Source organism: Rissa tridactyla, chromosome 6 (assembly GCF_028500815.1).
Source record: "Rissa tridactyla isolate bRisTri1 chromosome 6, bRisTri1.patW.cur.20221130, whole genome shotgun sequence".
NCBI lineage: Eukaryota > Metazoa > Chordata > Aves > Charadriiformes > Laridae > Rissa > Rissa tridactyla.
Window position 1 is genome coordinate 36,284,409 of NC_071471.1, and position 13,527 is coordinate 36,297,935.

General features: G+C 48.1%; 1 protein-coding gene and 1 long non-coding RNA gene across 6 annotated transcripts in view; one reads left to right on the plus strand and one right to left on the minus strand.

Annotated features, from left to right (window-relative positions):
• The window catches only part of PCBD1 (pterin-4 alpha-carbinolamine dehydratase 1), a 213,649-nt gene that overhangs the window by 35,610 nt on the left and 164,512 nt on the right, over positions 1 to 13,527 (minus strand). The gene's annotated exons all lie outside the window — the stretch shown is intronic.
• The window catches only part of LOC128910947 (uncharacterized), a 132,576-nt gene continuing 130,686 nt past the window's right edge, over positions 11,638 to 13,527 (plus strand). For all 5 annotated transcript variants that reach the window (XR_008466945.1, XR_008466943.1, XR_008466947.1 and 2 more), the window contains exons 1-2: positions 11,638 to 11,947; positions 12,386 to 12,526. This is a non-coding gene — a long non-coding RNA (uncharacterized LOC128910947). The remainder of the gene's footprint in view (positions 11,948 to 12,385; positions 12,527 to 13,527) is intronic.

Here is a 13,527-nt window from a genome sequence, read left to right on the forward strand (position 1 = left end):
AGAGCAGCTGTGAGCTCTTCTGAGCAGTGTTTTTGCTCACCAGCAAGCCCTTAACCTTCCCTGGAGAAGGCTCCGGGGAGACCTTTGAGCCCCTTCCAGTCCCTAAAGGGGCTTCAGGAAAGCTGGGGAGGGACTCTGGATCAGGGAGGGGAGCCATGGGACGAGGGGGAATGGTTTTATGCTGGAAGAGGGGAGATTTAGATGAGATCTGAGGCAGAAATTGTTTGCTGTGAGGGTGGTGAGCCCCTGGCCCAGGTTGCCCAGAGAAGCTGTGGCTGCCCCATCCCTGGAGGTGTTCAAGGCCAGGTTGGACGGGGCTTGGAGCAGCCTGGTCTGGTGGGAGGTGTCCCTGTCCAGGGCAGGGGGTGGCACTGGGTGATCTTTAATGTCCCTTCCAACCCAATCCATTCTGTGATTCTGTATGTACAGCCAGGGAAGATGCAGGGCTGGAGAGTCCCCTTGGTCCCCTCTCCCGTCATCTTGACTAAAAAGATGCGTCTTTAAAACTGGTACCTGCTGGAGACTGAACTAACCATGTAGAGCAGTGTGTCATCCCATGCTCAGGTCCTGCTGTGTCATCTCCCAGTGGTGCTCATCCTGGCTAATTAAGCAGGGGCTAAATAACCCAGGCAGTGCCCTGTGCTGGTGTGGTCGACCAGCTTGGCGTGGGTCTGGGTTCTCCATCAGCCAGAGGAATGTGCTGTGGCTGTGCGGTGCAGGTATCCCCTAAAGGCTGTGGCTCGGCCGTCACTGGGGTTAGGACTAGAAATAATCGGTGCTGTTTCCTGTGATCCGGATGCCATCAAGACCGGTAAACTCAGAGTAATCTTGTTTGGTGTCTGCCTGCACCTTGCTGGAGGGGAGTTCTGTTCTGCTAAAACGTACGCAGCAAACGTGTGCCAAAATGATCCGTTTAATGTACAAAGCAGAGCTGGCTCCGTCTCTCAGCATCGAAATGGAGCTCCTTGCCTCACCTGCTCACGTCCTCCGCCGCCGATATTTTAGCGGGATAGATGATGTCTCATGGTATTTTGGCAATAGAGGATGACTTGCAATATTTCAGGTTTTCTTGAGGTTGTCCTTTCACCTGCCTGTCTTTTCCCTTCAGTCTTTTCTGCTTCTGATGACTGACTTTATTATCCTTGCTATTTCCAGCTCCCCTTTTGGTCCCCGTAGGAGCTTGATTTCTGCTGGGGGGAAGACGGAAAAGGTCAGGCTCTCACTGGTGAAGCTTATTTAATTTGTTTGCTGCGTCTGTGGACAAACTTGCATGTATGTTGTTGGTATGAGTTACCGGGACCCTCCTGGACACATGGGCCACATGGTTGCTTATTTATTTACCTCTTCTCTTTTCTTCTCTTGTTCTTTTCTCCCATCTGGCCCCGTATTCCCAGTTTTACCTCTGCTACAAGAGAAAAGCTTAGTGGACTCCAAAGAGTAAATAAACCTGACATTTGCAGCAGTCAGTCTGATACAACAGGACTGGGATGCAGCAGCACTTCTTTGTTTGGGCTTGTTTCCACTCTTTATTTAAAGCCTCTTTTAATCAGGAGCTAATGACAACTTTTGGTAGCGAGAGCTGATGCACAGGAAAAAAAACCCAAACCACCAGTTTGCATTCAAAATAATGCAAACCGTTATAAATAGGAAGATGTGCAAGGATATAATCAAGCTAAATTGCCCATTGTTACTCTCACCATAGATGATTTCTTGCTGCTGCTAGCTGGGCTGGGTTGTCGTCTGGGTTTAGGAAAAACGTGTTCTCTCTTTATTCCAGCTACAAACCTATGCAGCAGCAGCTGGTCGTTGCAATAGTGGGGTTTTGCTCTGCTTTTTGTTGCGGATCGAGCAAATATGTCGGTCACTTGGATGTTGTCATTCAAACTGCCTGGTGAAAATTGCCTAACAGATTTCGGCCACTCTCTTCCCGCAGCTAAACTGACCCCTTAAGGTGGACCCATCTCCTTGGGGAGGGCGTCGCAGACAGACGCGAAGAAGTCTTGCAACAGGTCAAAGCAGCAGCCTGCCAGGAAAGCAGCTCTGACTGGGGAATAGAGAAACTAGCTCTGCCTGCAGATGGTACGCAATAAGCTCTGGATTTTAATGACTCGGTGCAATTTATCCTATTGAAAGTAGCTGAGCCTGTAAAGAATTGGTAGCTGATGCCGAAAACTCCGAACAGATCGTAACGCATTTAACGCTTGGGTATTTTTTTTTTGTTCTAATTTTCCTCAGCTCTGTCGTACATGAATGCGACATAAAAGCTGCACGCTTTTCCGTGCTTTTATTGAAATAGTGTATTGTGGGAGATGGCTTATAAATTGGGCGACAGAATTTTAGCCTTCCGTTTTTTCTACTAAATGGTCTTTTTTATTAATTCGGATCGTTGTTTTTTCACTGGGCAGTTCTCCGAGAAGTCTAGGTGTCTTCAGGGAAGGCTTGACACTGCAGCTTGCCATGAAAATATCACAATGTGACAAAACCTTCATGGTGTTATGGAAGGCAAATGTTGCTTGATGATGTCACTTTTGTCCCAAAACAGTCTTACGCTCATTTATTCTGCATGTGTCTTTCTCTTAAAGCATTTCCCCTTTGCTTCCTTGCATGCAGAGCAACCTTTGCTGTGGAATGGCAGCATCCTGAGGGTTAAGTGACCTAATTTCATCCGTGCTGCTTTCTTCTCTCTAACCTCAGAAGGCAGAGACCCTGAACTGAAAAGTATATAAAAAGATTCTAATTAGTACAGGACAAATAATAAAATAACGCCTCACTTGAAAAGGGGATTGATTTTAATTTTCTAAATTAATAAAAGGGGTGGAGTTAGACCAAACTGCAAGTGTGGCACCTACTTGAGTGCTCCACAGCATCCTTTTTCTTTTGTGTTTTTTTTTTTTTTTTTTTTAGAATTTGGCCTAGTTCTTGGTAGGAAGGCAAGCTCCTGGGTGCAGTTGTAGCTCTCATCAAAGAGTTGTCTTGTTTGGACACGTTGACAAGTCACTGGTGTCCTCGTCAGCTGTAAATGTCAACCTGACTGTCAGGAGGCAGCTCCGAATGAGAGAGGTGAAAGAGTCTGGTCTCACCTCCTGCCTCCTCGGGTGCCTGTGCCTGTCACAGGCAGGGAAATCGGGCTTTGGTGAGCAGCTGGGATGGCCACTGGCTCATGGCTGAGCACAGCATCAGGTCTGCTGGGCTGCAAAGAGGTTGTCTCAACCCCCTTCTCATCATGGGCTTGCTCAGAAGGTCCCACAAGGAGGGGACCTGCCTTCAGAGTCTCTTCTGTAGAAGACAGAGACCCGTAGGTGACTTTTGGAGTGGCCAGCGTTGGAGGGCTCTTGGAAAAGGCCCTGTGCGTTTGGGTTTAGCCACCAGGACATCGCAGCTTGCAGCAGCTTTGGCCAAAGAATGGGTGAGCTGCTGCACTTTTGCCAGGTTGAGAGGAAGAGTTTTGCTGGATTTTTGGGGAACTCGTTCCTCCACCTGCAGTTGTTCGGTTGAGCCTTCGTTCATCTTTATTGCTGTTTTGCTAATTCTTCTCTGGGCTCCTAATGACAGTGATTATACCAAATGTAGCACATTTCACGCACTGTGGAAATGATTTTCAGGCCCAAGTCTCTCTTTCAGTGCTTGGAGGATTGTTAAAAATACTGCTTTTCAGAAATAAGGCTTTCTGTCTTCCCCACTCTATTGCCAGTCCTGCTTTAACCTGCAAAGTAGTAAAACTGCTGACTTTATTATGTTGCATTAATTAATTATCTCTATAGCAACATGCACTGATGTCAGTAAATACGGGAATTCAGCAGCACAGCTGGATGGAAGAAGAGCTAATAGATAAATGGTGGGAAAGGTGTTTTTTTTTTTTTTTTTTTTTAATGCTCAAATGTCTGCAGTGGTTAAGGAAAGACAAAATTGCCAGTAAAGTAATATTTTTGCATAGTTTCCTCTTTCACTGCCCCGTTCCCCTTTTGACTGAACCTTGTCTGTAATGTAGATCCTGCTGAAGAGGTTTTCCAAGCTGCTGCTCTGCCCCTCCGTCTGCTCAAAGCACCAGCTTGTCTCCTGCTTGCTTTTATACTGGCACGTGGAAGTGCAGGCAGCGGGGCTCCTCCTTGCAGGAGAATCCCTTTGGCTCCAGCAAAACCACCCCCGCCCTAGGGAGGGCTCTCCAGGGGGAGGGAAGGGTATGGATCTTGAGGGGGGAATACAGTTAGTTTTGTCACTGTGGGAGAGTGACACAGTGCGAGACAGGAGATGTCAAGAGGTGGAGGAGCTGGAAGAAGTGAATTTTGACTCTTGAGAAAGCTGGGACACTGTTCCGCTTAATGTGCGTGCGAGTAGTCGTGCCTTGTCTGGCTTTTGGGAATCCTGGGTTATTTCTGGAGGTCCTGGCCGGGCTGTGCCACTGGCTCTTCCCTGCCTTGGTGCTGCCGGCTTGGATCAAAGGCAGGAGATGTGGTGTGTGTAGGAACGGTGCCTGCGTGTCGCGCTTGCACTGAGCCCTCTGCAACGGGGCTTGGGGAGAGACTTTTTCTCCCTCTTTCCTAGGAGTTTGTAACAGATGTGGTGTCCTAAAAAGGCAACAGCCGAAGTTTATGATGATAGCTGAAAAACCGGGCTGGGAAGAGGGCTAAGTAGTTGTTTCCAAGGGAAAAAATATGGTAAGAAGAGACAGTATTGCACTGCAGGTCTAAAGCTCCCCGGAGGCTGAGACCCTGATGCTTTTCTAGCGCTTTTTTGTCAGATAGTCTATTCACTGAACAATTCTCTTTTGCTATTTGTTTGCCACCGTCGGCTGTGAAGTTGATCAATTATTACCAGTCCAGCACAGTGCTTGAGGAGTAATGGCACTCTCTCCATTGAATAATTTATTCACTTAATCTATTTTGATTTTTTGGCATCTGCCAAGTCCCGGGCAGGGTACGGTGCGTCAGTGTGGAGGAGTCTCGGTGTGCAGCGCTGCTATTTATACCGCATCCCGGCTACGGGAAGCGCCGCGCCGATGTGCTTGGCGGGATGGAGAGCTTGTGATCTCGGAGAGAGTGTTTTAGGGTGCCAGACACTCTACGTTCTGCTTCCTACAGAAGGAAAAGACTTCGGGATGTTTGCTTAGTTGTGTGCTGAGGTGGGGCAGAGAAGATTTACGGCAGGTGTGTGATGGACACCGATAGGTGAGCACTTAGGCAGTCCTTTGGGATGAAGATGTTGAGGGTTAGAACCCTTCTTTGGACCAGCAGGGATCATTTGCCACACAGCATCTGCTGGGGAAAGAAGGCCCAAAACATCGCTGGTCTGTTCTGTGTTTAATTAACTGCCATACCCAAATTAGGCAGGGTTTAACTCTGAGTGCAGGATGCTCCGCACAAACCTAACTTGAAAAATCAGTGTGCTCTGCCTGGGATATGTGCGGAAAGGGTTACGTTGTAAATCAACCTGCCCTGTTCTATATAAATTAAAAAAAGTGTTAACACAGTAATATTTTTATTTCCGTAGAAAAGTGTTTATTTTGGTAGCATGTACAAAGTTGCAGCTATTCTAAAACACTGAGATTTCACAGCCAAGCTTTCATGTTCCCAGCAGAGAAGGAGGTGAGATACTCAAAGAATCTCTGTTCTTATTTCAGCACTGCACTCGCCAGCCAAATTTTCAAAAGAGCCCAGTTTGCTGACATAAATGGGGTTGCTGATGTGCCGAAAGAGAAGGAAGTGCCGGAGAACATATTCCTCGCTGGGTCCAAGTCTCTCCCATTTTATCTTTCTCTTCCATATGTTTCCTCTGTAATGAGAGGAATTATTTATCATTAAAGTGATATATAATTTAAAAATTAAAGTTAAAATTAATGAATGCTTAAATTAATTTACTGACAAAAATAAATGTCTGTCCTTCAGATCCTATAATTCTAATTGGAGTGGGCTACGGCTTAATTAACATGTATTGATTGTGGTCCTGTGTGCATCTAGAGGTGGGTGGACTGTGTAGCAGCGTTGGGAGAAATCCTCCTTGCAGATGAAGGTACGTTAAGATTCGCTGATAGTGTTCTGAATAATCGTTTTGTGAAGAGACAGAAAAGTCTGGTCTCAAGCTGTTTTCTCTGCGGGAAGTTTAAACAAAATATGTTGTTTAAAATTAGGGCGAAGAGTTGGCACGGCCACTTTATAGGTGGGAAGAGAATTTCTGCTCCAGAAATATTAATGATCTGAATCATTAATTAGATGCATGAAGAACAGAGAAAATTGGAAGGAAGTTCGAGCGTGTAAAGCAGCTGACCCAACTGGAAATTTTTTTGGGGAAAAAAAGGTAGGCTTCACTTTGGTCTTGGCTCCCCTCTACTCTTTCCCCCAGGCAGGTGTCCCCTGCTTGCTGGTGGGTGGTGGCGGGGAGAAGGAGCGTGATGGCACGGGGTTGGCTCCAGGCTCTTGTGCTCCCAGCAGCGCCAGGGACCTGGAGAAGGTGGTGGAGGCTGAGCCACATGGTGTCATTTTGGGCCCCCTGCGAGGGAGGTGTTGGCAGGTTGGCCTGCAGAGGACCACCTGCTATGGGCTGGTGGGAGGAGATGACATCACGAGGCCCCAGAATGTTCCTGGAGCCTGTGAAGCCTCCGGGCAGGCACCATGCAGAGCCCCTGCCAGGTGGAGCTCGCAGGGCAAGGAGGGAGAAGGCAATCCTTGCTGCCTGGCTCAAACCCCTCCACCTGATGCTGAAGACTTTTTGCCTGACCTGTTCTGCACGGCGAAGGACCCGCTCCCAACCTTTGCGAATCAATCTCTTTAAAGAGAACCCTGTCTTCTCCAGCGTTAATATTTTATGTTTTGTCAATACTATGAATTAAGAGAATGGAAGATGTGCCGTGTCTCACCTTGCAGCTGCAGCCCGTGAGCTGCCCGGCCTCCTCCGAATGCTTCAAGGTGCTCTTCCCTAGGGACCCCCTGCTGTACGTAGCACGAGAGGCACCCACAGGAGCCTCTTGGCCCTTTGGAGCAGGTTTTAGTGTGCAAGGGCCATCCTGTTAGGAGAAGACACCATCCCAGCTGGGAAAAGGCTCTGGCAGCCCCTCTCACTCCTAACCCTATGGATGCAGGGATGCCTGGAAAAGGGGGTTGCCTTTGGGAGGTCCGTGGATCCAGGGAGCATAGGGGACCATAAACCTGCTGCAATGGACAAGGCGATGGGCCAGGCTGTGAATGGGGAGCAGGGGATTCCCGTGCTGAGTCAGCAGCGCTGTTTGCTGCCTTGACTTTCCTGGTTGAAGGCAAAGGAGATGGGAGGGGGTGTGGGAGGGGTGCAGGGTTCCTCTGATCCCCTGCGGTCAGCACCCAACTTTTCTTGGCCCTTTAAGGTTTGCTGGACCTTGGTTGATGCCTCAGAACTTTGCACCGCAACAGAACCCAGTAGCAAACTCACAGCTCCCCCCGCTATTCCCCTGCGCTGGTCTTCACGGGCACCAAGGGCTCCTGGGCACATCGTGGCACGAACTGAAGGTTAGCCGAAATGAGCCTTTGGTGGGACCGTTCATAGGATGGTGAGCCGGCATAGCTTGGGTCCTACTGCCAGCAATCCGCTCTTGGATGCCCACCTTCTGCGCTGTGCTGTCTGCAAGGGAGAAAAGCCGGTAAGCCTCTGTGTTCTCTCAGCCTTGGGTCTGAGCAGTTTTTCTTTCCGTAGCACAAGCTGCTCTTTCTCCAGACAGAGTTTGGTTGGTTTTTTTTTTTTAAAATGAATTGTATAGGTGCAAAGAACAAAAAAAAATCCCTCTAGACTTTACTCATGGCAAAATGTTTATAAACTCAGCTTCAGGTTGCAGAGGCAAAGTGTCAGATAAAAGGAGAGAGGCTTTTCTTAGGGCTTGTGGAGTCCCATCTTCCCGGAGCTGGAAGAGCCCCACAGCTGCCTTCTGTCAGGGGATGGGGAAGGAGCGAGTGGTGATGCTTTGGGGAGCCCTCCGCCCCCTCTTCTGCACCGAAATCCAACTTGCAACTCAACGGGCCGTTTCTTGCCTTGCAGCGGGTCAAAGCTATTATAAAAGTGTCCATAACCCTGTCAGCTAATTCGGGCTTTGGTGTTAGGTATGAGCCACCGTCCCCTTGTGTTTGGGAAGTCCCTCCGCTGCTGGGGCATGGGTCCTTTCCCCAGCCACCTATCCTCTGACCTGTATCACCCCATAAAGGCACTGTAGGTGATGCCATAAGCGATTACCCACCACTCCCAGGCTGCTGTATTTACTACACACACCAGGAGATGGCTTAGCCCTCGGAATTCTTGCGTTCCCAAGCATTTGCAAGCAGGCATAACATTTTCCCCGTGTTTTCTCATATTTCACACAGCATGATCTGTTATTGCATGGGATAAGGATGTCCTTGCTCCTTCTGAATTTTGCTAATTAAAGTTTTCCCATTGGCCTACGTGCCCTCCAGGGGGTGTGTCTTAATTCATCCAGCAGAGTTGGGGAAATGGAGACTCCTCTTCCAACTTGTCAAGCCCATCCCTTGTGTTGTCCCTTTTTATTAATGCAGTGCACAGGCAATGCCTTCCTGGAGACTTTTTTTTTTTTTCTTCTTCTCCAATATATTGAATAAATTCTACATCAGGAAGGAAAGTAACTTGCAATAATGAACCATCAGTGGGTATTTAAGATTGCTTTAATGGGTCACATCGATGTAATCTACACTTTTTCCTGGGAAGATCATACCGGGCCATAACCTTAATTCATATTTATGTCAGGAGAAAATATACAGTGGATGTGGCTCAGAAAGAGCATTTCCCTGCTAAGCAGCCAGATATAAATGTACAGATTTCCTAGAATTATGCTAGGGTTTGGAGGCGGGGGAGGAAATATTAGGTATTTAGAACATTACTCTCTTGCGTGGAAAAGTTCCTCAAAAACTGGTTTCTCACCCCAGGACGTAACTCGAAAAGGTATGTGCTTCTGCGCCCAGAAGTGTGCAAGGTCGAGCAACTTTAAGATTAACTTTCAGAGCATCTTTATCATATCCATCTTTTTTTCAGTGCTGTGCTTTGCACGTGGCTCGGAGAGGTGTGTGGGCATGAGGGATGGGGGTAGGTAGTTTGGCTGGTTTTTAAAAAAAAAAAAAAAATCTGAAGGGAAGGAGAGGCCAGTCAGAGTTATATAAATAAAAGCAACAGAGATAAATATAATCAATAAGGTTTGACCTTCCAATTGTGTCCTTATGCCCATTATTCCTTGTTGGTCAGACCCATCTGAAGGCCGAGAGCCAGCCCAAAGTGGGGTATTAGTGGCATTTAGCTTGTCTGCAAGAGAAAAAGATGGAAATTTTGTTTAAGCCCATTCCTCTTGGCCGGGACAAGCAGTTCTGTCTTGATCCGCCGCTGCAGGAAGATGAGATAAAGTTGCAAGTTCGCTCGGTCAAGACAGATGAGGGTACGGGGGAAGGCAATGAAAATAATACAAATTACCGGCGCTGTCTCTGCGAGGCTGGGAGGGAAGGGACCAACGTGACTAATGCCGCCTGAGTGATCTGCAGAAAATGATTTCTTGGACAAAGTTTGCCTTTATAGAGGTAAACTGTCAAAGACCACAAAGCAAGTTTTCTGATGTGTTCATGAGTCAGAATTATTTAATGAGGAAATGAAGCAGCCGTCCCCCAGGCCTTTCAGCCGGGTTACCCAGGGGACTAACGCTCCTCTCGGCCAGAAAGAAACGCAAACGCCAGCTCCGAGCGAAGGGCGCTTGTTCTGGAGGTTGCTCCAAGCTCTTCCAGATAAAATTAGGCTCCTTAATTTGGAGGCTTTCGGATTACAGGGAGTACATATGCAATGCCAGGAGATGCCAAACCTAAACGCAAGAAGGGGGTTGGTAGCACAAGCATTCAAGCGTTGACGTTGGTGCTCAGTTTCTATAAATATTTCTAGTGGTTTGGATCTATACACTCTTTATTTTTTTTCCTTTTCTGATACACCATCTTATTTTTTTGTTCTTTCTGTCAGCCCTTTTGATATACCTGTGAGAAGAATCATTTATTCAGCCGTTTGTTCAGTGTGATTATCTCTAGCAGAAAGCCAACAACTAAAAATTAGTGGTTTTGCACAAATACAGGCTAAAGAACTAGACTGACTTTCTTTCTTTCTTTCTTTATCAAGCATACATAAATGCATTTGTTGAAAAATAGGGTTTTGGGTCAGCTGGAATTATTTTTGTTGAACTCAACAAAAAATTACAATAGAAAGTAGCAATTTTAAAAAAATCAAACCACTTCTTTGTGCGTTTTTTGGAATGAGATGCTGTGACTTCTACTTTTTGAAGCGATGTTTGGAGCCAAAATGAAGCTAATGCTAACTTTAAAAAAAAAAGAAAAAAGTTCGATGCTTCCCCAGTGAACCCTTTTTCCCCATTTTCTCCTTGCTTTGAATTTTATTTAGGAAGAAATAAGTGAAACTTGGTCTTGAGCTGCCTCAGAATGACCCCACCTCCCTGACCAAAAAAAATAAATTAAAAAAAAGATGAATTACATGGTTATTGACTGGTTGAAGCCCCTGTGAACAACAAAAAAAAAACCCAACACAAAAAAACCCCAAAAAACCAAAAACAAACAAGGCAAAAGGAAAGCTGCCGAGCATTTGACATTTTCATTCTAGCAAATATTTGCTTTTTTCATTTGGTTGCCCGAGCTCTGATTTGCGAGAATGTTACTTGCATGCCTAATGATGAGTCTGTACTCAAATCCCTGCGGTTCTCTCCTTTCGGGTGAGCCAGCCCAGCCCTTCCCCTGAACCGGGAATGCTCAAAGTCTCCTTTGTGGAGATCACTTACACCTGCGGTCCCCTGGAGTACCTGCAGACCCATGGGTGAGGTCCAGCTGGGGAAGTCCTCCTGCCTCAGGCATCCATGCCCTCTGGCTCTCAGGTGCTCTGTGCCGTGACCATCCGCTGGGGTACAGGTTGTGTCTGTGAAGCCTGACTTGAAAATGGAGCATAAGCCACGAGTGCAGGCCAGAAGAAACGGGAAAGATACCTGAGCAGTCCCCGAGCTGTCCTGGTAGAGTAGAGGAGTGCCTTGAAATAACTCCTGCCAGCGTGGCAGAGCCTGGAGGAGGTATCTTGGATCTCTTTTTGCATGGGAAGGGACACCAAAAAAACTGTCTGTCACAGAGGCTGCTGGAGGAAGAGCATCTGGAGGGGAGGTGACATATGACTTGATACTACCCCTCTATTCAACTCTTGTGAGACCCCACCTGGAGTCCTGTGTCCAGCTCTGGAGTCCTCAGCCCAGGAAAAACACGGACCTGTTGGAGTGGGGCCAGAGGAGGCCCCGGAGATGCTGGGAGGGCTGGAGCCCCTCTGCTGTGAGGACAGGCTGAGAGAGCTGGGGGGGTTCAGCCTGGAGAAGAGAAGGCTCTGGGGAGACCTCAGAGCCCCTTCCAGTCCCTAAAGGGGCTCCAGGAAAGCTGGGGAGGGACTCTGGATCAGGGAGGGGAGCCATGGGACGAGGGGGAATGGTCTTAAACTGGAAAAGGGGAGATCTAGATGAGACCTGAAGCAGAAATTTTTCACTGTGCGGGTGGTGAGCCCCTGGCCCAGGTTGCCCAGAGAAGCTGTGGCTGCCCCATCCCTGGAGGTGTTCAAGGCCAGGTTGGACAGGGCTTGGAGCAGCCTGGTCTGGTGGGAGGTGTCCCTGCCCAGGGCAGGGGGTGTCACTGGGTGATCTTTAAGGTCCCTTCCCACCCAAACCATTCTGTGATTCTATGATTGAGCTGCAGGACGGGTACCAGGGACCTGGGCTTTGCTGCACCCCTGCTGTGAGAAGACTTTGAAGCCTCCACCCTGCTCCATGCACGGGCACAGCTCAGCTCCTGTTAGTGTGTCCCAGGAGCAACAAAACAGCTCGTGCTTGGATGGCAATTGCTGGTTTGAAGAATTAAGTGAAAGAGGACCATGTTTTTCCTCGCTTTCCCAACCAGGAGATTCATGAGGTGGCCAGGTGAGTTTAAGGGAACTTGCAGTCGCTTCATCATATTGATGGGTGGATGGATTTTGTTTCTTGGAGTACATTTAAGACTTTAATTAAATCAGGAGTACGCTCTCTGCAATGGTTCCCTGCTGCTTATCAGCCTCTTAAGGCCTTGATTCATTACTCAGTATTATTTTTCCAGCTTAAAATAAGCTTTAAAGACCTGTTATTGGAGAGATTAAAGTTATAACATAAACAAACTCATATGCATGTTGTTTTCACATGGAAGATGCTTTTAGTATCATATTTAATGTTCCAAACAAAACCATTGCTTATAGCGAGCTTTGCAGCCTGGATGCCTTTGAAAGGGTAGATACGGACCCTGTTTGATCTTGCGCTATTTGGGGCTTTTTATTTGCATTTTGTGGCTCTTATCTTGTAAACAAAGACTCCTTTATATGTCTGTAGATCAGGATGTCACCCACAGAGCTCTGCGGAAATGGGAGACGGCTCCGGAGGGTGCAAGACACGGGTTTGGGGGCAAATGGAAATCAGAGATGCAAGAGCACTTTCGCTTCGAGGTTTGGCTCATCCCAGCAGAGGCTGGAGGTACCTGTTTTGTTTTCCCCAATTGATCTATTTGAAGAGGTTCCAAACCGCACCCGACAGACTTGGGGGTGCGAAGCCACTGCCAGCGTGGTTGTTGCTGGTGAATTTGCTGGAAACTTGCAGTGCTGGGCCCAAAATGCAGAGAGGTGCAATAGCCGCCCCGGGCGCTTGGCCTCTGGGCATGGTCCCAATGGCAGGGGCCAGGGAAATAAATACCACACGCACAACTAATTTCAGCTGTTCGTCAGAGGGTAGGGAGCAGAGGAAGAGGGCGGTGCAGTGAAGAACTTGTTCATTTGTTTGCTCAAGGAGAGCATCGTGCTTGGAGCCGCAGGTTAGATGGGGGGTTGTTAGGGGAGGGCGCTCAGTTTATTGCAGGCTTGCTCTTAGCGGGACCTGAGCCACTGGAAAGCATGGCCGAGACCTGCTTCGGAGGCTTTCTGCTGGTGGCAGATGCTTGCTGGAGAGGAAAACCAGAGCAATGGGGCAGGCTCCGAGGGTCCTGCTCCACAAGCCACTTTGTCTTGTGCCACCAGGCAATGCCATGCGCATCCCTGGGGCACAGGGTGACCATGAGTGGCCTCCGATCTTGAGCCCTTGAGTGCCGCTGCCCTGCGGCAGGGGAGTCGGGTACCCCTTTGTCCTCTGAAAGGCAAACCCACTAAAAAGCCACCCTCCAAACCCATCTGCTTCCAAAGCCACCCCTGCACGGTGGCAGTGCTGTCTTGTGAGGCTCACACGGCGCCAACCGGAGCGTCAGCCCTTTTGGCACGTGTGCACAAATGGGAGGGTGCAGGAATGAATCAGGCGGTCGCTGCTGTTGTGTGTGAGCAAGTTTTTCGACTGTACTTATCTCTTGTTTCTGTAAAGGTTATAAAAGTAAATAATCCTGCTATAACAGAGTGTCCTCACAGCGCCTGCATAGCTCCATGTATAACTCTTGCCGAGGCTGACTTGTGGTGATTAATATGCTACAGAGGGAAATTATTTTTTTTTAAAGG